At 40.1% G+C, this 26,568-nt stretch overlaps 1 protein-coding gene across 2 annotated transcripts in view; it reads right to left on the bottom strand.

The window, feature by feature from the left end:
- grik2 (glutamate receptor, ionotropic, kainate 2) overlaps window positions 1-26,568 on the bottom strand; it is a 444,385-nt gene that overhangs the window by 39,376 nt on the left and 378,441 nt on the right. The window lies entirely within an intron of this gene.

Raw genomic sequence — 26,568 nt, 5'->3', positions numbered from 1 at the left:
CATCCGTGGTCTGCAGGAGGGCAGGAGCGGAGCGAGGGGGGGGGGAGGAGGAGGAGCCCATCCACCCCGCACCACCAGGGGTGGAAACAGCCCCCCAGGGGGGACCGGCCACGCCGCCCCAGGCCCAGGGAGCAAGAGGAGACCCCGCCCCCCCCAGGCACACAGGGCAAGCAGTCCAGACGCACCCGCCCCCAGGGGAAACCGCCCGGCCCCGCGATCCCCCACAGAGCCAGGGAGCAGGCCCGGATTCAAGGGGAAGAAGGTGCACCTAACACATGCTTAAGACCTTGAGTTCTGATGAACCGCTGTGGTATATTGTGGTGAGAGAGATAGAGGGATTAGGGGTTACATCATTAACAGAAACACGTTACATATTACACAACAGACTTTCTTGAGTTGTAATATTTATATGTACAGGTGGCATATGCTCACAGGCTGAGTGGCACTATAGAGACACGTTTAGTGAGTGAATAAATGGTGACCATTTTTCTGTAAAGTATGTTAATTGGTTTCTGTGGCCAGCAGATATTTTCTCCAGCGAAATATGTTCTACAAGGAGATTCAGCCAATGGTTGATGTTGAGGGTCTGTTTATCTTTCCAGTTGACTAGGATTGTTTTCTTGGCGATGGCGAGAGCTACAAGAAGAGAGAGTTGCAGTGGCTGTTTGGGAGGTCAATTGTCATCAGGTCACCAATTAAGCACAGGCTGGGAGATAATGGGATCCTGCAGTCCAAAATGGAGGAGAGTTTTTGAGTGACTGTTGACCAGAAGTGCTGGACAGGTGAACATAACCAGAGTGCATGAAAGTAGGTGTCTGCAGTGTTCTGAGTACACTGAGTGCATGTGTCAGATTGACTAAAGCCCATTCTATTCATCTTTTGTTGGGTGATGTGTGTTCTGTGGAGTACTTTAAATTGGATACGTTGTATATTAGTGTGTCTTGTCATCTTAAATGTATTTTTGCATATCTGAGTCCAGAAGTCAGGGTCCGGTGATAAACCCAGCTCTTTTTCCCATTTTAAAATTGGTAAATGTATAGAACTAGTCTTTGACAGTAATTTATAAATCTTAGAAAGGTTCTTCTTATTACTCGGAGAAAGCTTTGTAATATGTTTGGCAAATTCTGGTGGCTGCAAAGTGTCCTGAGGCGCTGGAATTCTCCTCTTGATTGTTTTTATCAATTGTAAATATTGTAGAAAATTGCCATTTCTTATTTCAAAAGTTTGAAATAAGTTTGTGTATGTCATAAGTATATTGTCTTGGAAAAGGTGATGGAGATGAGTTACTCCCTTCATCTCCCATGTGCTAAAATGGAGAGGTCTTTTGTTAATTTCAAAATCCGGGTTGTGCCAAATTGGAGAGAGCAAGCAAGGTTCTATCGGAGAGTTTGTGATTTCTAGTGTTTTCCACCAGGCTGATAAGGTGGAAGCAATCATTGGGTTCTTAAAACAGTTATGACGTCTGAGTGTAGTGGTGATAAACGGGAGGTCAGAGAGTTTTATATTGTTGCAGTCCGCCTGTTCTAGTTCGAGCCAGGAGCTGTAGTCTTCATTAGGATATAACCATTTCAATAGGTATTGTAGCTGGTTAGCTAAATAGTAATGTTTAAAGTTAGGAGCGTCCAATCCCCCTTCCAATTTGTTTTTCTGAAGGGTGCTTAGGCTAATTTTTGCTGTTTTGTTCTTTGAGTAGAATTTTATAATTGCAGAATCTAATGACAGGAACCATTTCGATGTGGGTGTGAATGGAATCATGGAAAAAAAATAGTTAATTTGGGGTAGAATTTTCATTTTAACTGTGGCTATTTGTCCCAGGAGGGAGATGGGAAGATTATTCCAGCGCTTCAGGTCACCACAGATCTTATCTAGCAGCAGGCTAAAGTTCAGGTGGACCAGGTCTGATAGTTTGGGTGAAATATTTATGCCAAGATATCTTATGTTGCCCACAGGGAGAAAAAATTTTTGGTCTGCAGGATTCCAAGAGTTCTCCGTTACTGGCATTATTGTCGATTTAGTTGATGGAGTAGTCCGAAAGTTTAGAAAAATGTGTTATGAGATTAAATACTTCATGTAAAGACGATTTTGGTTCTTGTAGATAAAGTAAAATGTCGTCAGCATATAGATTAATTTTATGCTCTGAATTGGCGGAATGGATACCTATGATCTTGCTGTTCTGACGGACTGCCATAGCCAATGGTTCGATGAATATTGAGAACAGTAGAGGTGAAATGAAGGTAACACTTAAATCACACATCAGATCTTGATGAATGAGTTTTTCAAGTTGGAAATCTTTACTGATGTTTATTGCATAATTTGTTGAGAACAAAATGATGTTAACCATGGTCAATGGAAACCAAACTCATCAACCAACTGAGGGCTGGATTCAAAATCACATCAAAAATCAAAGTGAAAATAATGTGACTCAGTAGTGTGTATGACCCTTGTGTGCCTATATGCACTCCTGACAACATCTGGGCATGCTCCTGATGAGTCAGCAGATGGTGTCAATGGCATTAATGCCTTTGTCATCTAGGAACTGCCTACACACTCTGGTCACGAGGCTGGGTATTGTCCTGCCCCAGGGCCCACTGCACCAGCGTAAGTTCTGACAATCGCTCTAAGGATTTCATCCTGGTACCTAACAGCAGTCAGGGTACCATTGGCTATGACATGGAGGTCTGTGCAATTTGCCTTCCCAGACCATTGCTGACCCATCATAAAACTGATCATGCTGGATGATGTTATAGACAGCACAACATTCACCACTGTGTCTCCAGACCCTTTCATGCCTGTCACATGTGCTCAGTGTGAATCTGCTCTCATCTGTGAAGAGAACAGGGCTTCTTCTGGTGTTCTCTGGCCAGTCAAGCTGCACAGTGCTGGGCTGTGAGCTCAGGTCCCACTAGAGGATGTTGGACCCTGGTGCCACCCTTATGGAGTCTGTTTCTGACAGTTTGGTCAGGAACATGCACATCAGTAGCCTGCTGGAGGTCAAATTGTAGGGCTCTGGCAGTGCTCCTCCTGTTCCTCCTCTCACAAAGGAGCAGATACCAGTCCTGCTGCTGGGTTGATGCCCCTCGACAACCCTGTCCAGCTCTCCTTGTGTGACGGCTGGTCTCCTGGTATCTACTTTTTGCTCTTTAGACTGTCCTGGGAAACAAAGCAAACCTTCTTGCAACCGCACATATGGATGTACTATCCTGGAGGAGCTGGAGTACCTGTGCAACCTGATTGGGCCACAGGTACTGCCTCATGCTACCAGTAGTGACAAGGACACTAGCAGAACACAAAACTAGAGAAGACTCTGTCAGGAAGGATAAGGAGAGAGCAACTATCCATGACCACCACATGTAAAAGCATTCTCTTTTGGGGGGCTGTCTTGCCTCTCCATTGCACCTGTTGTCACTTTCATTTGCACCAAAGCAGGTGAAATAGTTTCACAATCACTTGTGCTTCCTAAATGGACAGATTGATATCCCTGAAGTCTAACTGACTTGGTGTAAAACTGTGACGACTAAGTGTACCCTTATTTTTTTCAGCAGTATATGATAAACCAAGGCCCCTGTTTAACCGGCTATAGTATTCTCATCCAACCCCCCTTTTTGGTAGGGCTGTAGTCTCCTGGTCAAGTAGTCGATTATTTGGTCACTATGCTCTCATCCGACCAAATTCTCATTAGTCAAATAATCGCCGTGTTACTTTCATAAGGAGAAAAGTGCTACATCAACAGCTTTCCAGGATTAATCCATTATTTCCTGTGGCGGGGGGACAGGCTAAGTTACCTGTGAAAATGGGGGTGTTTTCAAAACACAACTCGCCCACCCTCACGCTCAGTGTCGCAGTGATGCAGACCTCCTGTCTGTTTGACAGGACACCATTTCACTCTGTGGGAACAAAGCTTGTATTTACTTGTATTTCACAGATAAGAAACAATAAGTTGTGAAGACAGTAAAGCCTTCACTAAAATAGCATTTTAAGTCTTGTGTGTGATTTATCCTTCAGGGATTTATACTTCGGGATTTATCCTGGCTTCATATGAGCAGAGGAAATCTCTGCTCGTCGCTAGGCTAATTTATACAATGTAAAATGCCATAGGCTGGCGCTAATAACGTTAGCATGTTGTATTTGCTTGGAAAACATGTTTAGTATAAGACAGTTGTTTTGTCGGTGAATGTTGTGAGTTGTAATGGAGGCAAATTATGTACCATTACCTTTGTTACATGTTGCTGTTGTCCCTCCTTTTATGTGAGAAGAGGAAAAGATCGCTAGACGCTGTTTGTCTGTGAATGCTGTGATTTATAGTGAAACCAGTTTGCGTACTTGTGTTTGAAATTGTCTCTATTAAGCCATGTTTAATGTGTGTTTAATGTGTGTTTTGAATCAACTATATAAATAAAGTTTGATTTGAATTAAACTTTACAGCACTCAGTCCTCCACTGCCGACTAGTGTTTTGGAGGTGTAACTGCAGAGTGACAGAGACACACCACCGCAGAAGTAAAAATAACGTGCAGTTTTTTTTTTCCCCACAACTAATCGATAAGTTGAAGATTATGTGCGACTTAAATCAACCAAGAATTTCTTTGGTTGACTACAGCCCTACTTTTTTTGAGAATAAATTACAGCATCAGTTCTCAAAATGTTTCCTTTTTAGATCTGACTCCATTTTCCTGTTCACCTAGATACTGTATATGATGTAAACTTTTTTTGTTTTTGTCAAAATGTATATGGTGTAATGGTTTGTGACACACAATTGGTATTATCTTGAGTTAGGTGGGGTGTGCACTTATGTAGTTGACTGTAACCACATGTAACAACTTCATCCTTGCGTGAATATGTATTTATTGATTGATTGATTCCTCTGTAACTGACCAAGAGAGAATTTTGGAATGTTGTACATTTCTTTATGTAGGACATTTTCAAATCACAGTCTTGTGATGCTTTGGGGATAAAAATAACAGTTCTGACAAACACAAAAACACATTTAGGTGTTTAATAAAATATTCATGCAAGTTGCTTTTGCTCAGAATCTGATTTCACTACTTATGTCCTTGTATCCTGATGGAAATTTCTTTAATTTCATTGTTCACACTGATTAGTCATTGTCAGATGTGTTCACATGAGGAAAAAGAAACTGAATTAGGACACTTTGCTAATGTGCAAATGTAAATATGATGTTGCACACATTGCTGTGTTAATAAACAAGGTGTATTGTAAATGACATCAATCAAATCTCATTGGGACTAAAAAATCTGGTGAGAATTTTCTCCTGTGTCTGGCTGGCTGATAGATGGGGAAATGTGTTGTTTTCCTTGTCAGTGCTAAACAGAATATGTTAATTTGCGAACTGCATGTGTGCCCATAAAAGAGGTGCTTAATCCTCCAATTCAGTGAAGAGTGTAGAGCGAAGTGACAGGCCATGCTGAATTGAGAATAAGACACATAGATGTAATTGGCCAGATCAAAGCAAAGTAATAGCACACCGATCCCTGATGCATTGTCTCTCAATGAAGGACAAAACTACAAATTCAAATGTGCTGCAATGTCTTTCACTCTGAAGATGTGTATTTTTAGCCCACCAGGTGCATTTCTGCTCCCTTTATAATACACAGAAAGATTTGTTTTGCATGATAAGACCTGGAACAATTACAAAAACAGCTAACACATATTTGTAAGTATTTTAAATGATCATATTCTGGGGACTGTAAATCATTATAAATTCTATGTTAAAATTGTATTAGAAAGCCGCTCTTGATTTGTGTTTCTTTTTACCATAACCACTTCCCTTAAAAGAAAAACCTATCAGATACAATTTGGAATACAAGCAAGACTTCACTTTCGGCAGTATCCACGACACATTTGATTTCTATCCAACTGAATGCTGTTATTCAGTTACCCAGAACTGATACCTTCTAATGAATGCAGATTCACATGATCTGGTAGCTGGCATTTTCAGGCAAAACAAGCTATTTTCCTGCTCAGACAAGCCATGGAAACAGCCCAAAATGTGCAGCAGCTGTGTGAAGTACAAAATGTGGTTGAAAAGTTGCTTGATATGAGCTTGGGTTTCTGCTCGCTGCTCCAATAGCCTGTCCATAAAAGGTCTGAACAGAGCCGGCAGGTATTTTCTTTTAAGAGAAAGGGAAAATCAATGTGTGTTCTTTATACCCTGAAGCCTGACTCTCCACTTCCTTGATTACTTTTAAATAAGTTATTCTCAACATTCTATTTTATCCATTATTGCAGGGGGCATTATAGCTACATATACTAAAATATAGACCTTTTCAAAATACATTCTGTATGTTTTGATAATTAATACACATTAATTACTTATTTTGTATTATGAATTACCATTTCACACCTTCAAATGCCACATGTGCATACCAAGCAGGCTGCTGGTTTAGAGTGCTGGCACATTTTTTTATTCCATATAAAGCACTGTGCAACACAATCTCACTCCCAACTCAACCGACTCAACCCGATGGGTTGCTGTTACTAGATCTCTAGTTAGTAGTGAATAGTAAAGAAATACATTTAAGCAGTATAACCAATCTCTTCTGTTTGCACTTCCTGCTAGTTGCTATCCTTGTGGAACTATTAAAGGAGTTTCATTGTACTGTCTGAATGTCTTTTATTTGTGTATTTGTTTTATTTGAAAGACATTTATTGGTATTTATTAGGTTTATATTTAGGTGTGTAAACTCCCCCGTAGCCATGCAAAAAAGTCATTATATCAGGTGAGGCAAAGGATTCAATGAGAATTCCTGTTGACTCAGGTGAAAAAGAATTTTTAATGGAGATTGAATCGACTGTTTTCCTTCATTGGTCACCTTTGTAATGTTAGCTATCTGCTGCTGCTTTTGCCATCTTCTGATGGTGTCCACTCTAAGATCCACTCTGGTCTAATGGACAATGAATCCACTGCAACAGCCAATCAGCATAGGTATGAGCAGGTTCATTTCTCATTGAAAGGAGTTTTAGTAAATAGCAAATAAATGCATTTGAAAAGTAAAACCAAAATCATCTCTATGCACTTCCCCCTTGTGGTTATCCTGCCAGAGCTATTAAGGGAGTTTGATTCAACTGCTTAAATACATTTTTTGTTACGTAAAATAATATTGGTATTTATTCGGCTTATATTTGGGTAAACTCCACTCTGCCCATACAGAAATTTTACAAGATCATGCAGATTGAATCAACTTAAGTTCCTTCATTGTTCACTTGTGTAACATTAGCCATCTTCTGATGGTGGCGAATCAAAGATCCACTTTGGTCTAATGAACAATCCCTGCACAAGGACCAGTCAGCATGGGTATGGGTGCGTTCATTTGCTGCTGATAGAGATTTTAGTTTAATGCATCCCTTGCCTGATAACAATGTACCATCTGCTGTAAATCTCAATATAAAGCCTAGAGTTACATTGTATGAACAAGTACAAGTATGAAATCAGTGTCAGATGTTAGTGTTTTGAGTAGGCTAACAAGACCTGCACATTTTACATTTTCAAGGGAAAAAAGGCATTTTTTTAAAATATTATTACAATATCCATAATTTTTTTTACACAATCAGTTTTGAAAAAAAAAAGACCCACCTGAAGGGAAATAGGCTACATTATCAGTAAAAATGTTATTACAATACGGCAGTGTTAGGCACGTTACTTTTTAAACTTATTCAAACATAGATTACTGAATACATGCTCTATCATTTGTAACATATTCCATTAAATTTTCTTAAACTAAGTAACGTATTCTAAATTCGTTCAAAACCATCTTGCTGAACTCATTTGTCCAGGTCTTATATTTCTTAATGCCAAAAAAAAACACACCACTGTCATGGCTATGTGTCTCCTCTGCCACTGTCAAATGGCAGGTGCAGTGCACACAATTCTTTAAAATCTGTTTATGGGAAATGCATGCCTCCTATAAATTTCACACTTTGTCCTAACAGGAAGAGACCATCCCTCTCTGTTCACACCTAATCCCCTAAATATGCACTTCTGTTACATTATGTAAACAAACTACGTAGGCTTCCTGTCAGCTGTGTGCCTGACTGGAGAAGTAACCACTTAAAAGATGGACAAACACTTTCTATCTTTATACATTTGTACTTATCAAACAGAAAACTAAAGTTTTATATTGTGATATTTGCTGTAAATTACATATAAAATAGTAGGTTGTTCTTAGCGATGGTCATTTACCGGTAACTTTCAGCCCCCTGGTGATCTCCCCCTCCAGCCTTCTGCCACCTTATTCAAATTTTTGTTGCATAGGAGGAGTTGCATAGATAACATCACATTTCAACTTCACAAATAAGCTGTTCTTAGAAAAAAAGAAAAAACAGAAACAGGGTGTGCAACAAAAGTTCAGCTTAACATGCCAGCACCGTGTCCAACAACATTCCCATGGAATACAATACCATTAAGCTGACACTCGATTCAGTTAGGACACAGTAAATCAAATAAAACAGTTAAAGTAATCCCTTCTGTTTTTAAAGACAGTAACTGTGTTCAGAATAACAATAATTTAGACTGTAATTGTAACAGAATGCAGTTACTCATATTTTGTATTTTAAATACGTAATTTAGTTACTTGTCTTCTGTTATTCTCCAGCCTTGAAAATCGGTCAGGACATTTTATTACATTATTGGTCAAGTTATTACTTGTTTAATTGTTGTGTTGTTACTGGTTTAATTTTTATATATAGATTTTCTTACCTTCTTTATTTATTACATTTTAAGTGGGTTAGTGCAAACTTTATTACATTTTCAAGTGTTTTTACATTTTCAGTAAATTATTTCATTTTTAGGTGCTGCAGCTACTGGATGTACAGGTATGTCATTCATAAATAATTTGCATAACTTAGTAGTTAAAAAAATATAAATATGTATGACTTGGAAATCCCCAGGAATCTATTCAGAACCCAAATCTGCGTATAAAATCCTATCGAAGGGGAGCTTAGTAAAGGTGACTTTTCATATGCTTCCTTTTCCTGCCTCAAACTGAGTTTTCATTAGAATCAGCTGAGTGTGTTTCACCTTGGATCCTTCCAATGAGCTTATCATCTGCTCTGGGTCACATCCATTAAGATTTTAAGATAAAGGCCCAATCTTCTTCAGATCGTCACTACCATCACCACCTTGTCTCATCTTCACTGGTGCGATATTCCTAATGCTCAGTGTGTGACTTTACCCATATAAACTATGGGGTTTCATAGCTAAAACTCTAATGACTTTTCAGTTTTTCCTATTTTGTGCACCCTATGTCATAAATAATAAAGTCTTTATAGTGAATAACTCTATAAGCTCTTAAGTTTGTCTCTCCTCTCTCTGTCATCAGTCAGATGACCTTTGTCCCCAAAAACAGAGGTGATATATTGTAAAAGTTAAATTGTGGTAAATATTTTTAAAAGCAGGGCCCTGCAGAGAGTTGATGTCCCTGCTGCATCTTCATTCTGTGTGCTCTCTGTCTAATATCCTTTCTTTCTCTATCACACACATACCAGAGTGTGCACGGGAGGTGGTGAAAGTGGTGGGGGGTGTTGAGGGTTGGAGGCTGAGGTGGGGTGTGTCGCTGCAGGTCACTGCGTTGGAGATCTTTTATCTCACAGAAATGCATTTTCCCCTTCCTGTTTATGAGGAGAAGCTGAACAGCCCGGCGGGCAGCCACACAGACAACTGGAAGGACAGCAGCCTGCTGACAAGCAGTGCAGACACTTCCCCCTTTCCCTGTTTGATTAATGCAGCCTAATGAAGCTAAATGAAGATTGATACTCATCAGGGAGAGAGACAAAGAGAAAAGAAGGATGATGAATAATGCAGAGCCTCCTGAGACTACAGTCAGGGCAGAAGAGGAGACTGGCTGCACAAGCTGCCTGTACAAAATGGGCAAATATAAGCTGTGATGGTAGTACAGGCAGTGAGTGCATTTAATGACCTATTAGAACTACACACAGAAAAACGCATTTCGGTTTATGTCTCAAAAAACACATAAACACAGAAAATGACGACAAGAAAACAACCAAAGTTGGTAAGAACGCATTTAAACACAGTGTTTGAGCTATGGGACAAATCTCTCTCCACTACAGAGCATCCAGTACAGTAAAAACTGCAAAAAACACACGCCTAAAATGACAGAAAGAACAAAAGTAATCTTAACTTCACACTGAGGCTGTGGAGGGCAGACACTCACCTGCCTGGATCCCAGCAGACAAACGCTACTGTTGCAAGGGCAGATGCGAGAGATTGAAATTGCCCTGATTAAAAGGGAATTTATTTTTATTTTAACAGTTTTTGTTTAGTTATAATAAGGGATGGCTTGATTCCACTTTCTCATTTTCATACCACAATATGATGATACAGATAACTAACCCTTATTTCCCCCAATAAAGACTTTCTGATATCTATATAAAAATATGATGCAGAAAGTGTCAAAGTGAATAAATAAATGGATAGATACATTTTTCAGTTTTGCAATACTGCTTCTCCTTTTTATTTGATTTTTCTAAATTTTTCATCAATTTTGAAAGAAATTCACTGAGCTCTTGTACATAAATCATCATCTGGGGACCATACTTAGAGCAGATTCAACCTCTCACTAGAAAAAAATGGCATTGAACATTTCTGTAAACCAGGAAAATGTTACATTTACAGGTTATTATGAAGTGGATATGTTGTGGTTAAAACAGGTTAGGTTTAAGCACAAAAACTTCTTGTGTTTATTTGAATATGGAAAGATTATGTTTGGGCTTAAAATACTCAGTTTTGGGGGCACACTCCCAGCAACGGGTAGCTACAAAACACCCACATGCGGTGCATAAAAAGCCGCTGGCAGTGACTCTCTAAATCACAACCTGGTGAGCAAACATGGAACCGAAGAGACAGTCAACTTACCCTCTTCCTATTAAACTTAGATACGTTATGTGCCAGGGTCGTCTATAAAATATGTGGCTGGGGGACTGTCACAATCTTCATGGACACATTACAGTGTATATAGTAACACCTTAAGTTAGCTACATGATCTTAACGTGATCACTACCTTAGCTAGCTGATGTATTGCTACATCAAGAGGAGAAGCCTGATGTCAGATCAATAAAGTCAGTCACCTTTGCTCCTTATTTTTGATAACGATAAGGAAAAGGACAGATAGGTTATTTGCTGACATAATCTTAAAATGATATAAATTGTCATTTAGCCCTGTGATAGTCTGGCAACCTGTCGATGGTATACCCTGCCTCTTGCCCATTGTCAGCTGGGATAGGCTCCAGCCCCCCCGCGACCCCCAACAAGATAAGCGGTTATGGAAAATGAATGAATGCATAAATTATTATACTAGCCAGAACAAGACCAACATTTCTTTGTTTATATTTTCTCTGTAACACTACGTGCTGCACTAAAGTAACTGATGTAACTTCCTACGGTATAGAGAGAGTAACATTAAGTCAGCACCATGGTCTGTGTTCAGTAATAAGTACATAAAGTAGCCTACTTTGCTTATCTCCAAAGGGGAAAAGGGGGAACATACCCACCAGTGCTGAAGCAATGTTGACCTATGGTCTTGTCATTCTCGTTCTCTACCTCTCTCTTTTTCCTTGCTACCACAAGCCTAAATTTTTATTCATAAAAGTTAACATGATAAATATATCTTTTCATCATATACTGTAGTCATTGGTGTTGGTTTCTTTGAGCTACATCTAATAAACACTATGGCACCCGGCTAAGTGGAACCTGCATCACTATGTTTCTTTTGGTCAAGCTTGTCCAACTTCGAAACAGTAACTATGGGGGTCAGAACTTAGGAACGGTCTGTTACAACGTAAGGGGCGTTTCATGCTTTTAAAGTCCTTTTTCCACTGCACAAAAAAATAGCTAACACCTGCTAACATCTGGCTTTTTAATGTAATGGAAAAGGTTACAATTGGCATTCACATCTGGGTCAAATGACTGCAATAATCATGGGCATTTATCAGCTTCGTTTCAGATCGGTAGCAATGTAAACGCAACAACAGATGAACGTTTTAATTTTAGATCACTAACTGGCAAGATTTGATGACACGCCACCACAAAATACCAGCCCAAGCAGCACTCAAACATTGAACCAAATTAGTCTGCAGTGAGCTTGAAAGAGAGACTGAATGAGTAAGATATATATATATATATATATATATATATATGTAAAGAAGTAAAGTTTTCACAGGCCTCCATGCTGCTTTCTGCTGTTTGCTAACCTGTTTTCCTGCCTGTCCTTGATGTTGAACAAGACACACCAAAAATACCCACAGAAAAACCCATTCTCACGCCGACCTCATCACATATCAACATTTGGTCATTTGTTGACGTTCTGGGACACTGTGTCAACTTTTGCCTGTTAATGCATTGTCTGTTTTCAAAATACACTTCAAATTAAACACACTACGCTGGTACTACACCACAAATTGACATCTTTTTCCTTCAACAACAAATGCACGTGGTTGTGTTTAGCCAACACACGCACATGGTTGGGTTAAGAAAAAAGAACTGGATTTGGCTTTACATTCAAATAGGAAGTGAACACCGGTCAGCGGTTGTTGGACCCATCCACCACCTTTCCCACCCACCCTGCTTTGACCATATTTGCCACCTTAACTTTCATTGTTGTCCTGCTGCATTTTCCCCTGATGCTGCTGGGCAACATCGAACAAAAACAGCGACAGGCCACGTATCATACAGACGTGAAAGGATGGCTTTTTTTTGTCAGTGTCTGATGCTGGAAGTCACTGACCAAGGGCTGGGTTTTGACAACTTCTGAGTGAGACACAGAAAGGCATACTCGTCTGCTGCAAAGCCATGTACACAGCTCTGGTCTACTCGCAATGTTTATAGCCTATTTTCAGCAGCTTTACCCGTGTTTAAAAAACCTGTTACAGGCACTAATTTTGGTGGAAAAGGGGTATAAACAATGTAATCCATAAATCTTTATAATGTTCTTAAACAAAACAAAAAATCATAGAAAATAACTACTAAAAATAGCCAGTGAACTCCTCCTGACACACAGGATCAATCTTTGCTCTACAATAGCCCTTCATGTGTTTAAATCAACACAAGTTCCCAGCAGAGGTTTCACATAGTAAACACACCATTAGAATGAGCTATGACTAACAGCTGGGAGGTGAACTAAGTCTGTCCATTACAGAGCTGAGGGAGCTGCCAAGGGGCCGAGCACTGAGTGTTGTGGCTCTATCAGGGCCCAAGTACTAATGCAGGCCGACACCTACTCTCTGTTCAAGTCAATGAGATATATGCTAAATGGCCTAGCTACATGGGAATACAGGCTGCATATGGTAAAGGGTACTAAAAGGGAAGGATTAGCAATTTAAATACCTTGTTCTGACTACATGTGAATGGGCCACCAGGGAGTAATGATGCTAACACCCCTCCTTTCTTCAGTACGGACAATCTGTGTGGTGCACAAGCTGCCACAGGCGAGCAATCACTTCCCCTTCATTCCCCTCACCCTCTCATGCCTCCTTTCTTTCTTTCTTTCTTTCTGTGATATACACACATGCACACACACACGTATAATATGAATAGATGCATACAGTCATCTAGGCATGCATGCAGACACTCAAAAGCAAACAGGCAATTGCGCGCACACACACACACACACACACACACACACACGCACACACACACACACACACACACACACACACACACACACACACACACACACATACTGTAGCAAACCTTCAAAAGGAGCACATCAGTCAGGAAATGCAATCACCCAAAGCAAATATAGCCTACCTCCACTGTTTTCAAACACAGCAAAACAGTCACTCAAATTACCTTCTGTGGCTGACCAGCAGAGCATACACAAACAGCACCGAATGACCTTGCCAACACTCACAGTCCCAGAGGACATTTCCCTGATTTGTCAGGAGGATACAGCTACTGGATAGCATCTACCCTCCACGTAGACAGAGTTCTGAAGGCAGATGCTGATGATATTTGGTTGTTGCCAATTATGGGTAATTTCTATAAATGTGACCATTTTCATGTTTATTCTAGTGGTGATCTCAGAGTACCAAATATGTCAGGCTCAGTTTTTGACACATGCAGAGTATTTCCACTTGATGGAATGGTGCAGCTATGAAAACATGAAGGCCTGGCTTTGACATTTTCAGTCATGCTAAAGACAGTGCAACATCAGAAGAGCTGTCAGACAGTGGATATGTACACTAGACAATCAAGGATACCCACAATTCTTCAGTGAAACCTTGACTTTAGGATGATCAAGCCCATGCTCATTACCAGGTGATCAAATACAGACATTTTTAAGCTTCCCTGTGAGCGATAGCTAGCTAAGGCACTCTTTAGCGTCTTTATCAGAGCACTGGGCTTTCAGCTAACTTCAGTGTAAACCCATCTGCTGCAATATGTGATGCTGAGAGCAACTAATGTAGTATAAAGACTGAAAAAGTAGGTAAATCGGTCAAACAGTACTTTGAGTTCAGTATGAAACAAAAACTCAATGTTGTTTTAAGGCAACATTATGTAACTTATCTATCTGCGTCCCTTGTGAAACCAAAAGTCAATGTTGTTTTTTTTTCCTATTTCTACAATATATTTATTGAGTTTTCTTGTTCAAAGGTACCCCAGCATTTCTCAAAGAGTAATGGCTTTCTTCTGAGATTATACATAATCTTCTCTGAGGGTAGGTATGACGAGAGCTCTTTAAGTCACAGAGACACACTGAGGGGCTCTTCATTTTTCTAGGGATGGCAATACATTTGTTAGATGCAATTAGGGCTAGTCTGACAAAGCGAATATTGCCTGTCATATGGACTAGTAAAACTGATATGTCCCCCAGTAATGTCAGTCTTGAGTTGGTTGGGATCTCCACCCCCACAATTCTTTTTATAGTTACCAAAATAGATCTCCAGTAAAAGAGTCCCTGCTTCCATCTTCCATCTTGGTCAGTACTCTGAGTAGCTACTACTAATCTTGTGGAGACATTGCGGTGTCAAGTAAACTCTGTATTAGGGTAAACTGTAAGATTCTGTGCTGGCTGTTCTAAGAGAATGACTGAGAGCTATCGCAAATCTGCTTCCACTCAGAGTCCTCAAATGTTTGGCCAATGTCCACTTAACATTTAGTCTTTACATTGAGAACTCTACTTTCTATAAGACCCATGAGTTTCTTACAGACATAGGAAAAAACCTTTAGAGTTATGTTTTTTTGCAACATAATATCTATTTGGAAATCTTCTTGTGGAATAAGTTTCCCACCCTGCTGTAATCTAATATAATCTCTAACCTGAAGATACTTAAAAAAATGTGTCGCCTGGAGTTCCAAGAGGATCTCAACTGATGAAAGGATTTTAAATGATTGTGTTTATATAAATGTCCAAATGTATGTACACCTCTATTGTACCATTCTTGTGTGATTCCATCCCTCATGTAGACCAGGATTAAAATGGAATGGGGTTGATCTATATATTTTCTAGACACTGAGAAACTTTATTCTAATCTCATGCCATATTTTAGCTGTATGTTTTATCATTGGATATTTTTTTTTTATATTTTTCTGACAGTAGTAGGAGTAAATAAACGAAATTCTTGATAATGCCTCTGCTGTATCTGTTTCCATGCTGTAGTATGTTCTAAGTCTGTAATCCATGTCCATATACCTTTGGCTTGAGCAGCCCTCCTTGTTCAGTCGAACAACAAAGAGTTTTAAGCTTAACTCTAGGAACTTTGTCATTCCACAGGAATCTGGAGACCTGTCTATTGAAACTTTTAAAAAAGACTTTGGGGAATGGTGTTGGAAGTGCTTGAAATAGATAGAGAACTTTGGGTAGAATATTCTTTTCTATACGTTTTATTCGTCCGATTAAGGATATTGGTAGCAACGTCCACCTTTCCAAACTTACCACCTCTTTAAACAGGGGGTCATAATTGAGGGAGAAAATTTGGTCTAATTGGTTGGGTATTTGCAAACCAAGATAACAAAGCTTATAAGGGTCTCAGTGAAAGGGAATCTTTTCCCTTGATAAATCTTGGGCTGCTGAATTTAGAGGCATTATCACACTTTTATGCATGTATATTTTGTACCTGGAGATGCAGTTATAATCATCTAGTAAAGTGCAAAGGGAAGGGAGCAACGGCCCCACATCAGTCAAGTACAACATGATGTCATCAGCATACAATGAAATTACTTGCTTTTCCTGTCCAGTCATTATGCCTCTTATTGCAGGGTGTGCTCTTATTGCAGTTGCAAGAGGTTCAACTGCCAGTGAAAAGAGAAGTGGAGACAGAGGACAACCCTGGCATGTAACACGATATAAGGGGAAAAGAGAAGAAATATTAGCATTTGTTTGAATCATAGCTGATGGGTTTAGATATAGTACCTGTATCAATTGTATCAAGTTTGGACCAAAATTCATTTTCCTTTGAACTGCAAACAGAAAGGGCCATTCTAAGTGGTAAAACGCCTTTTCAGCATCAAGTGAAAGAGCAACTACACGGGACTCAATTTTCTTGGCACAATGAATTATGTTGAGAAATCTTTGAATATTGTTGTAGGAAAAGCGGTTTTGGATGAAGCCGGTCTGATCCTTATTTATAAGGCTAGGGATCACATTCTGCAATCTAGTGGCCATTACCTTGGTTAAAACTTTGTATTCTGATGAGAGGAGGGCAATGGGCCTATAGGACCCACAGAGTTCTGGATCTTTGGCTGACTTTAACAGAACTGTAATCAGGGCCTGTTCCAAAGTTTTAGGTAGCTGGTTTATCTCAATTGCATGGTTAAACATATGCATTAATGGTGTTATCAAACTTGATGCAAAAGTTTTATAAAAGTTCATCGGAAACCCATCTGGCCCTGGCGATTTTCCTCCTGAAAGCTTCCCTATGGCATCTACAACTTCCTTCTTGGTGATATCAGCCTTCAGATTGTCCCGTGTCTCCGCTGCAATACCCGGAATGGCAAGACCCTCTAAGAAGTCATTCATTTTATGATTATCTACACCCTGTGAGGAGTATAGATTCGGATAAAAAGTATTGTTTATGAGTTTAGGATCATGGACTACAGTGGTACCATCTTTGACCTTGACTGAAGGGATACATTTCGATCTACTTTTGTCTGAATGAGCGATAGGATGTTCAATATTTGACATTTCTCCAGTACGAAGCTAGGGCTGACCTGCCTGCAGCCTGTGAGCGCGCACTATATTAAATAATAGGACACTCAGACAACGTCAAACAATGTTATAATACATTCACTAAAAGTGCATTTTTTTCACACAGATAGGCTCGGATTGTTAGTATAATTATCTGACAACATAACTGAAAGGAGAAATGAACGTCTGTCTTTACCTTTAGCTGGATTCGGGCATGTTCCTTTGCTTGTTGCTGCTCCCTCTCTCTCCTCATCCGCTCTTCAATTTCAATGAGCTCTGCATCCGTGTACGTCTGTGTACTCCATCTTCAAATAAATATGGGCGGTCATCAAATTCAAATGGCTCATCCAGATCCAGTTGGTCAAAATTGGGTAAATATTCAGCTATGACTACTCCAAACAGAGTAACTCCTCGCGTTTGTAAGGTCACTCCAGCGGTAACTTCCTGCAACATCTCAAATCTCGCGAGACATGAGATTTCAAAGCCAGACTTTCACTCTCTGAGTGAGTGTTTTGACTTGCCACAACAAACATGTCCGAATTTTTAGTTAGTAACCGTAATCTCCAATTAGCTGCTTAAACTGGATTGCTCCACAACTTGCAGGGTTGTGAATGTGCGTCTCCCTCCCTCCAGGTCCACAGTAAAGGTGGTTGGATGTAGCAGCCTGAAAGTGATGCTCTTTTCTTTAAGTTTCTTTTTGAGTGGAGCGAAGACTTTCCTCTTTTTGTACAGGGCTGTAGACATACCCCAGAAACATCCTTGTAACAAATTTTTGGCCTAGGCGGCATCAATAATCTTGACAGTGTTGGAGAATCAGATGAGCCATATCACAATGGCACAGGGTCTGGTGCCGCTTACTGGGCGCTGTAGCAGTGACCTGTGTGCCTGCTCAACTTTGAAAGTTTCCCCTTCTAAATCGAGTATCTTGGGCAGCCATTCCTGTATGAATGCCAATGTGTTTTCTCCTTCAGCTCCTTCTGTAAAGCCGACCAGCCTCAGATTGTTTTTGCGGGCTCTGTTCTCTTGGTCGTCCAACTGTTCTCGCAACTCTCTTAGCTCGTCATCTGCGAATTTTGTAGCCATCCAGGTCATGCTGCATGGCGGACAGGGCGTCATCAAACGCGCTATTTGTCCCCTATGCCCTTTACTCTGTGACCAATGGCTTTGTTGTCTCTGACAACTTTCTCCAAAGTTTCAGAAAGCTTAGATAAGCATCCCTCAATCATATTCTCAATCCTCTGTATTCCTTTTTCCATCTCAGTTATGGAGGCTCATCAGATCTGTCGGAGCTGCAGCTACCTTTGGGCGGCGATGGTTGCTTACTCTTGTCGTCCTTTGTTGTTGTAGCCTCAGTCTTTTTCGGTGGCATTATTCGGTTTTCAGTGTTCCTTCTTGTAAAAGTCAGGAAGTATCAAAAAATTCCAGTTAAGTATCGAAAAAAGTCTATTTCTAGCAGGCTAATGAGCAAAGGTCAGTACCACACGTCTGCTCTCTACGCCTTCATACCCAGAAAAAAAAAAAAAAAGTCAATGTTGTTTTAACATAAGGGTATGTAATATACATACAGTCGTACATACACTGACATCAGTCATGTGATGTATGTATGTTCGGCTTGTTGCCTAAACCTAACCGCAACCATTTCACAACTCCAACCATGTGTTATGTGTTTCAGTTGTGCATCACATAGATACAGTAAAGGGTGCCCCAAGTACAAGTATTATTAACAAGTATTATGCGTATAAAAGCCTGATATATGTTCTTCCTCTGTGCCTTAGAGCTCCACTGTTGTCCAGAAACTACTGAAATCATGTCAGTAAGCCACACTGTTGCACTGGGTGACATCATTGTGACGTCATTACCATGAACACACACTATAGTTTATTTTGGCTTGATCACACATACACCATCTTGCTGCCCCAAATAGTGTATTAATCTGCTGTTAAAAATAGTCTCCAACAAATGTACTATTCCCTGTTTGTGTCATGCTAATAGAATAGTTCAGAACTTTTGAATGGGGTTGTACAAGGTACTTATCCATAGTCAGTGATAAAGTAGGCAGGAGTACCACTATCGAAGCTAAAAAATGTACTGGTGTGGATGGGGGCAGCAACAAAAAAAGAAAAAGAAAAGTCCTTCACAAAAAATTAGAGTGTATGCTATAGAATATTTTAACAGTTTTACTGATTTTTAAATGGAGAACGGAAGCCACTAAATTGCTCTCTTTAAAGGGAAATTTCGGTTTATTTCAACCCGTCTCCTATCGTCCTAAATTTGTTTCAAGTGACTAGTGACATACAGATAATAGTTAGCATGTTAGCCTTAGCCTAGATACAGCCGTAGCGTGAGACCTGTTAAAACGTAAGTGAACGGGCATCCCTTCAAGTGCAAAGTTAGTCCACTAAACAAGCTTTTTTTCCACAAAGACCGCCTCATATCGTTAGGATAAATGTCAGAGAACATATAGAAAGCGACATGTAAATGTGTTGTCTTACCTTACCGGTGTGCTGCCATGTTTGTTTATCCCTCTAGCTCTGCTTTCCAAAGCGCAGCCGAAATATATCTCGCCAGCTCTAGATAAAACCCAGCTGGATACTAACGTTACTCCAGGTGGAGGTGTCTCGTCCTTGGTCACATCCAGACCTTGAAAATAAGGCTGCAACCGCTCCCATTCCTTGCAACAGAGGCATTCCTCTTCTGTGGGCACTGGGGCACAGCATTCACAGGTACACCACCAATCTCCAGAGATACGCAGCCTTGCGGCAGCCATTCCTCCCCTCTCGTCCTCTAATGTTATCTGTTGTGCCTCTCTCTCTCCTCCTCCTCCTCCGTTCAGGCTACTGTCCGGTTCTGCCTTCCAGTTTTTGCTGCTTGTTCAGGCACGGTATGAGATCGCTGCTTGTTCTCGCGATATTTCGGCTGCGTTTTGGAAAGCAGAGCTAGAGGGATAAACAAACATGGCAGCACACCGGTAAGGTAACATTTACACGTCGTTTTCTATATGTTCTCTGACATTTATCCTAACGATATGAGGCGGTCTTTGTGGAAAAAAAGCTTGTTTAGTGGACTAACTTTACACTTGAAGGGATGCCCGTTCACTTACTTTTTAACAGGTCTGACGCTACGGCTGTATCTAGGCTAACGGCTAACATGCTAACTATTATTTCTATGTCACTAGTCACTTGAAACAAATTTAGGACGATAGGAGACGGGTTGAAATAAACCGAAATTTCCCTTTAAAGCCAGACTGCATTGAGAAAAAATGGTGATTTAACGTCGCTGAATACAGGAGCTGCTGGTCTACTGCTGCCTCCATCAGTTAGTTCGTTTGTGTAATCATTTGACTTCGCCGTCTAATCCTGGGTTCAGACTACACAACATTTTTATCCAGATTAAGAGATTATAGAGTTGTCCAATCTTGCAGTGACTTGGCTTGCAGACATGACAAACTACATGCTGCTCCACAACCAACCATTGCTGGTTATTTTTCATGTGCATGATGTCATTATTCTTGTAATACTATTATTAATATTATTATTATTATTATTATTAGTAGTAGTAGTAGTAGTAGTAGTAGTATTGTTTGTTGGGACCACTATAAAAAGTGCCACTTGATGTCAGGAGCTACATTTGAAGTACTGCATGAAAACTGTGCAAGTCACCAAATCCTCCACAACAAGTTCCTTCAAATAATACACAATAATAGCCTTATTAGAAAATAAAGAGATTCTCTCAACTGAGATAATAAGGGGCTTTTTAGGAAGTGTTGAGTTTAAAATGACAGCACGTTGTAGTAACTTTAACAGGGCAAATGGGACCTGATTAAATCTAAAAAATAGGCCTGTTTCTAATCTAGTCTGTTTCAAATGAAGCTGGCACCCTCTGCAGTAAAGGCCCTGCTACTATTTGTGATTTTTTTTCCTTTATATCCTTCTCCATAATGAGGAAATAACATTCTTTGCTAGCTTGATGCTAATGGCAGTACTCTGCAGGTTGCTGAAGTGCCTCTGCTGTTTCACACCATCTTTCTTCCTATTTTTATTGTGTCAGGGTAATGTCCCTAGAGGAAATATCAAAAAGGCTGGGGTGTTGTTGATGTACAGTTGTCTATGGCAGCAGATTGCTCTGTGTTTCTACTGGTCAAATTGACGGCTGTGATGGGAGAACATGTGGATGACAAAAAGAAAATCAAACATATTAGACTTTCTGTTGGGACCTTGTGAGGTGTCCCAAATGCAGCGTTGGCTTCGTCTACTATGACACACTACACAAGATAAAATGATGGATTATCAGGTATGACACTCATTGTCATTTATGATCTGAGCCAACACCGTATTACAGCTGTGTCAGGCTATAATTGGGATGACGTTGTGTAGTCTAAACCTCAATTTAAAGGGTAAGTTTGTATTTACCAAAGTCACACAATAAGAAAAACTGACTGAGGCAGCAGTAGACCAGCAGCTACGGTGTTCAGCAAGCTTAAATTACTGTTCTTTCTTCTCAGTGGATTGAATACGTATGAACTGAAGCTGTTAACGGCTCAAGTGCCAGAAACGTTTGACTGTGGCATGGCAAAATAGTGGTATTATTTCAAATATAGCATACACTTAAACTGTTACTGATTTCTTTCATTGAGACTCTTTTTAAGTTGCTAAAATGTGTTTTGCAGCTGCCGCCATCCACAACAGCACATTACTTAGCTTTTGTGTCGGTACTCCTTCTACAACTGGGGGCATACGGTCTGAAATCTACTGACTTTGGATAGGTACCATAAATAACCCCACTTCAAATGAACCGCACGATTCCTTTAAAAACTGCAGTGGTCAGCTGTTTTAGAAAGTAACCGAGCCTTTGAATAAAATGTAACTACATATTGTGTAGCTGTATTCAAAGATTTACACAGGTACAACAATCTGATGTGGATGTGACTTGCCTTTTGAATCTTTAGAACTGTGTCATGTGATCGATTCTACAACTCTAGGCCTTTTCCCCACCTCAAATGTATTCACAAACTAATTTAGATCATTTCACAACAGTTGGACAATGTTTCAAAAATCAATAAACCTACCATTTATTGTCAGTGAGATTGTTAGTTTAACTTTAGCGTCATCTTTTTTCCTATCCACCTTATTTTCAAACACGGAAGTAAATAGTGATCAACTTCCGTTTTTTTTGTGCGTGACTTCCGGTCAGCCGCTTTCCCTCATGCTTTCCCTTACCGGAGCTAATGGTGCAAGCTAATTTTTTTTCAATTTTCAGTTGTTTATGTTAGTCAATCAGTTAGTTAGTTAGTTAGTTAGTTAGTTAGTCTGTGTATTTTGTATAACGTTAGATAACTGTGCCCACGTTTCCGTTATAACGGAAATTTATTCCCTCTAAACGCGAATAAATCGCACGTCAATCATAAACTATGAACCAAAAAAGCACAATCTATCCCGAGTGAGACAAACTGCTTGATCCCCATCTCCAGTGTACCAGCAGAGAACCTGCAGAACCAAATCAGCGAAAAAACACACCGGGCTACACAGCCTCTCTACCTGAGCAGCTGAAGCTGCGGCTCGCACCCTCGACACACAGACACACAGACGGTGCTTCTGCATGCCAGCCAAACGTGTGCGCAACTGTGAGAAATAAATATGTGAGGTGTACAATGCTTTTCTACCTTTTTTCCTTTTCTTTCTTTCTTTCTGTCAGCGACATACACTCCTAACACAGGACGGGTTGTTTTAATTGACTGAGTTGATCGTTAAGCCATAGTGATGCGCAGATCGGCTCTGATAGCACCTGAATCAGCATATACGCATCAACTATCCAGCCGTTACAACATGATTGAGCTAGCAAAGCAATTTTGTGTTGCTATGTGTGGTATTTATTCAGTTTTGGGAAATTATGATGTCTAGAAAGCATCAGTGGCTGCAGCTGACAGGGACAGCTAACGTTAACACTAGCAGCAAAGCTAACATCAGCATCGCTATCCATTAAAAGCCTCCCGTTGTCGGATACGACATGAAACTACTCCAATTAGCTCAATCATGTTGTAACTAAGACATCCGCTGGAGAAAATATTTTTTTCACGGGACACCTTGTGAGTTTAGTGAGTTATTACAGACACGGCTAACGGCTAACAGCTAACGGTTAGCCCAGCTAATCTACGATAACCATGTTATTAATTACACACAGAGAAAATACTAATGTTTGTTAAGTCATTGTGTTTATAGACTTCACAAACATCAGATTAGTCTAAACGGTGATATAGTGACGTGAAAAATGTGATATATACATATATATAGCTAAACTCAGCAAGGTAAACAACAAGGCGATTCCCATTTAGCTACACAGTGGTAAGAGTGCTGGACCGGAAGTGTCGCACAAAAAAACGGCAGCTGGCTGCGTTCTGTTTTGCCTCCGTGTTTCCGTGAAAAATAAGGTGGATAGTGTGCTTCTGGTATTTTCCAGGAAAGTAAATATATAAAAATAACAGGACACAGTTAGCCTGAGCTTTCAAGCTTTAGGTTCATTACACTGGCATTCATTGTAACAGCATGCTGCTCAAAAGCCCTGTTTGCAGGAGGCAGCAACACTGTAGGAACTGTTTTCCAATCCCCTCTCTGTGAGTGAATATGATTAAGAGCATTTTTTTTCTGAGGTCATCGTGTGAAGTTGTCTGCCAGTTACAATTCTGTTGGTACATAACCAGAGTTTTTCTTCTCACTGCCTTTATAACAGGATTATGACAATCTGTCGCTGAGCCCCGTAATCAAATGTTGCACCTCCAAACACACAACGTGTAATGTGCCACCCTCCCTATTCATCCCTCTATTTATGTAACACTGTTTTTCTGCCTGCTGGAGATAGCCCCAGGATTTTCCCCGCTAAGTATTTCTCCACATGGGTTACCCTGAGGGATGTACTGCAGCGTAAACGCACCAGGATACAGTTTACACAGCTTCTAATTTGCAATAGAGTTTTGAGCATTTTATAGAAATGTTAATGGCCTACAGACATGATATTCATCAAGGTAGGATCATATTTTTGTTCTACCTTTGAGCTGTTGTAGCAACCCATCCGCCAGAATAAATGATGGTATTAAACATTTCTGCAAACTATGGGCATGGAAAATTTGTACGTTGTTGTACAGGGGATATGTAGAAACTTGACATACTTACTTTTCAACAAAGCTGTGATTGACGTGTGAACAGGTTTAGGCACAAAGCCCACTTGGTCATGATTAGGAAAAGATCATGTTTTGGCTTAAAACACATGGTGTTGGGGGCACAATCCCCGCCGGAAAAATAAACAAAGCTGTGGTTGACGCATGATCACGTTTAGGCACAAAGCCCACCTGGTCATGATTAGGAAAAGATCATGTTTTGTCTTAAAAAACATGATTGAAGGGCACAATCCCCACTGGAAAAGCAGTGATATCTTAGTAAAAATAAATTGGTTTTGTTGTTTGTTGGTCTCAAAACAGTGGTCTGCAGCTTGGCAGTCATTTCCCCTAAGGTGCACGTCATCCACCATCCCCTCTCCCTCCACGCAAATGCAATGTAGTCATGGTTTGTGAAACGTGCGATGCAATTATTTTCTCCTGGTTGAGGAAAAAAATAATGTCTTGCATTGTGGTTAAAGACGAAAATGAAACCATAACTTCCAAACTTTTTGTCATGATTGAGAAACTAAATCCAACAGATCAAGCTCTGACGTCCAAACCTTAACCTTTCACTGCAATATCAGAGCACTACCCATGCTTTCATCACATAATCCAAAACATCATTAGCATTTTACAAACCTTTGGTAGAACAGGCTCATTGGTAATGCTTTACTTTGCAGGTCTGTAATCTTGGAATAGTTTCCTAACAATTTCAGAGAGGTGTTCTGAAAAGACTGTGTAATTTGTTGGTGATTGTAGGAAAAATAGAGACATTGTGAAATTGCTACATTTCCATGGAACTGCTTGTGTTACCTGGGCAGTTTTTTTGTCATTGCACAGCAGAACAGCTAAACATGCAAAAATGTTAAGATATGTGCAAACTAAGTTTTTACTAATAAAACATAATAAACAAACATATTTTTGTAGAACAAATTGAGCTTTTCTATCAAGGACATTTTTACTCTCCCTTTAATTATCAAATGTTGTGTCTGATGTTGCATTTAGTGCATTAATGCTTTGAAGCTTGGCACATGTATAACTAGGCTACATTAAGCAAAAACAAATGACAACATGTGGCTTAGAAATTGCAAACTCACTGGACTGTACACACTGAGTGCACCAAAAGGCATCAATACAGCAACTCACTGGTTATATGTGGCTACCATGACAGCTGCAAACGACCAAAAGGATGCCATTCAAAGAGGACAGCTTTTGTTGCCTGCTACAGCTTCTATCATTGCAACATTAAGAACTACAGCAAACAGTTTGACAAGTTAAGAATTTCTGTTTTTTACAGGGCAATTACTCTGTGTAGCCCATAGATAAATGCATATGTAGGGTATGTTTAGGGCTGGGTATTGGCACTTGATACCTTTAAGGTATTGACTGAAATAACACAGTACCAAATAGTACAATAACGTAATGAGCAAATGTGACAGAGCGATATGTGAAACGCGTAGTTGGATCCTTTTTTAGTTTTAATGTATGCTGTTATAAAATAAGTGTCAACCTGAATTTCCTGGTGTGCGCTGGAACTGCAGTTTGGTTTTTGACTCATGTGGTTTATCCTGCACCAGCTGGCACCTGCGAAAGAGGCAAGACTGTGGGTGTCTCGAGTCAAACAATACCAACATTCCATTCTTCTTACACCAGGGTCCAACCCGGTGTCACTGCAAAGTTGTCAAATACCGCCGCTTGGTCAGTGACTTTCGGCGTCAGACACAAAAAAGCCATCCATTCATGTTAGCATGATTTGATTTTGGATGAGTCCAACAACCTCCGACTTTCAGCCAAAAACCTGTTCTGTTTTCCTAAACCCAACCACCTGCTTTTGTTGCCTAAATCGAAGGACTCGTGTACTGTCAATTCATGGTGTTGTACTGACGTAGTGTGTTTATTTTGAAAGAGACTGTATGCAAACTGTACATTTCCTGTAAAAAGTTATTTTGAAAACAGACAGTACATGTAACAAGCAGAAGTTGACACAGTGTCCCAGAACATTACCAACCAATGCTTCCAGGGTACCTTGCGTGCCATATATTGACGTGGAAAGTCCATAACCAAACGTCAATATGAGATGAGATCGGATTGAGAATGTGTTGCGGGGTCTGATCCCAGACCATCTAATCTCCCGACAGGATCAGCAACTTTCTATCTCTGCCATCATGTTACTGTCCGGCAAATAGTCAGCCCAGTTAGCATGAGATAACACAACAGCAGCAGCTAACATCCAATACCGAGACATTAAGCGGTCCCAACAAACTCAC

Source organism: Epinephelus lanceolatus, chromosome 10, assembly GCF_041903045.1.
Source record: "Epinephelus lanceolatus isolate andai-2023 chromosome 10, ASM4190304v1, whole genome shotgun sequence".
Lineage (NCBI taxonomy): Eukaryota > Metazoa > Chordata > Actinopteri > Perciformes > Serranidae > Epinephelus > Epinephelus lanceolatus.
The sequence above is the reverse complement of the archived record's forward strand: the minus strand, read 5'-3'. Positions and strand labels throughout refer to the sequence as shown.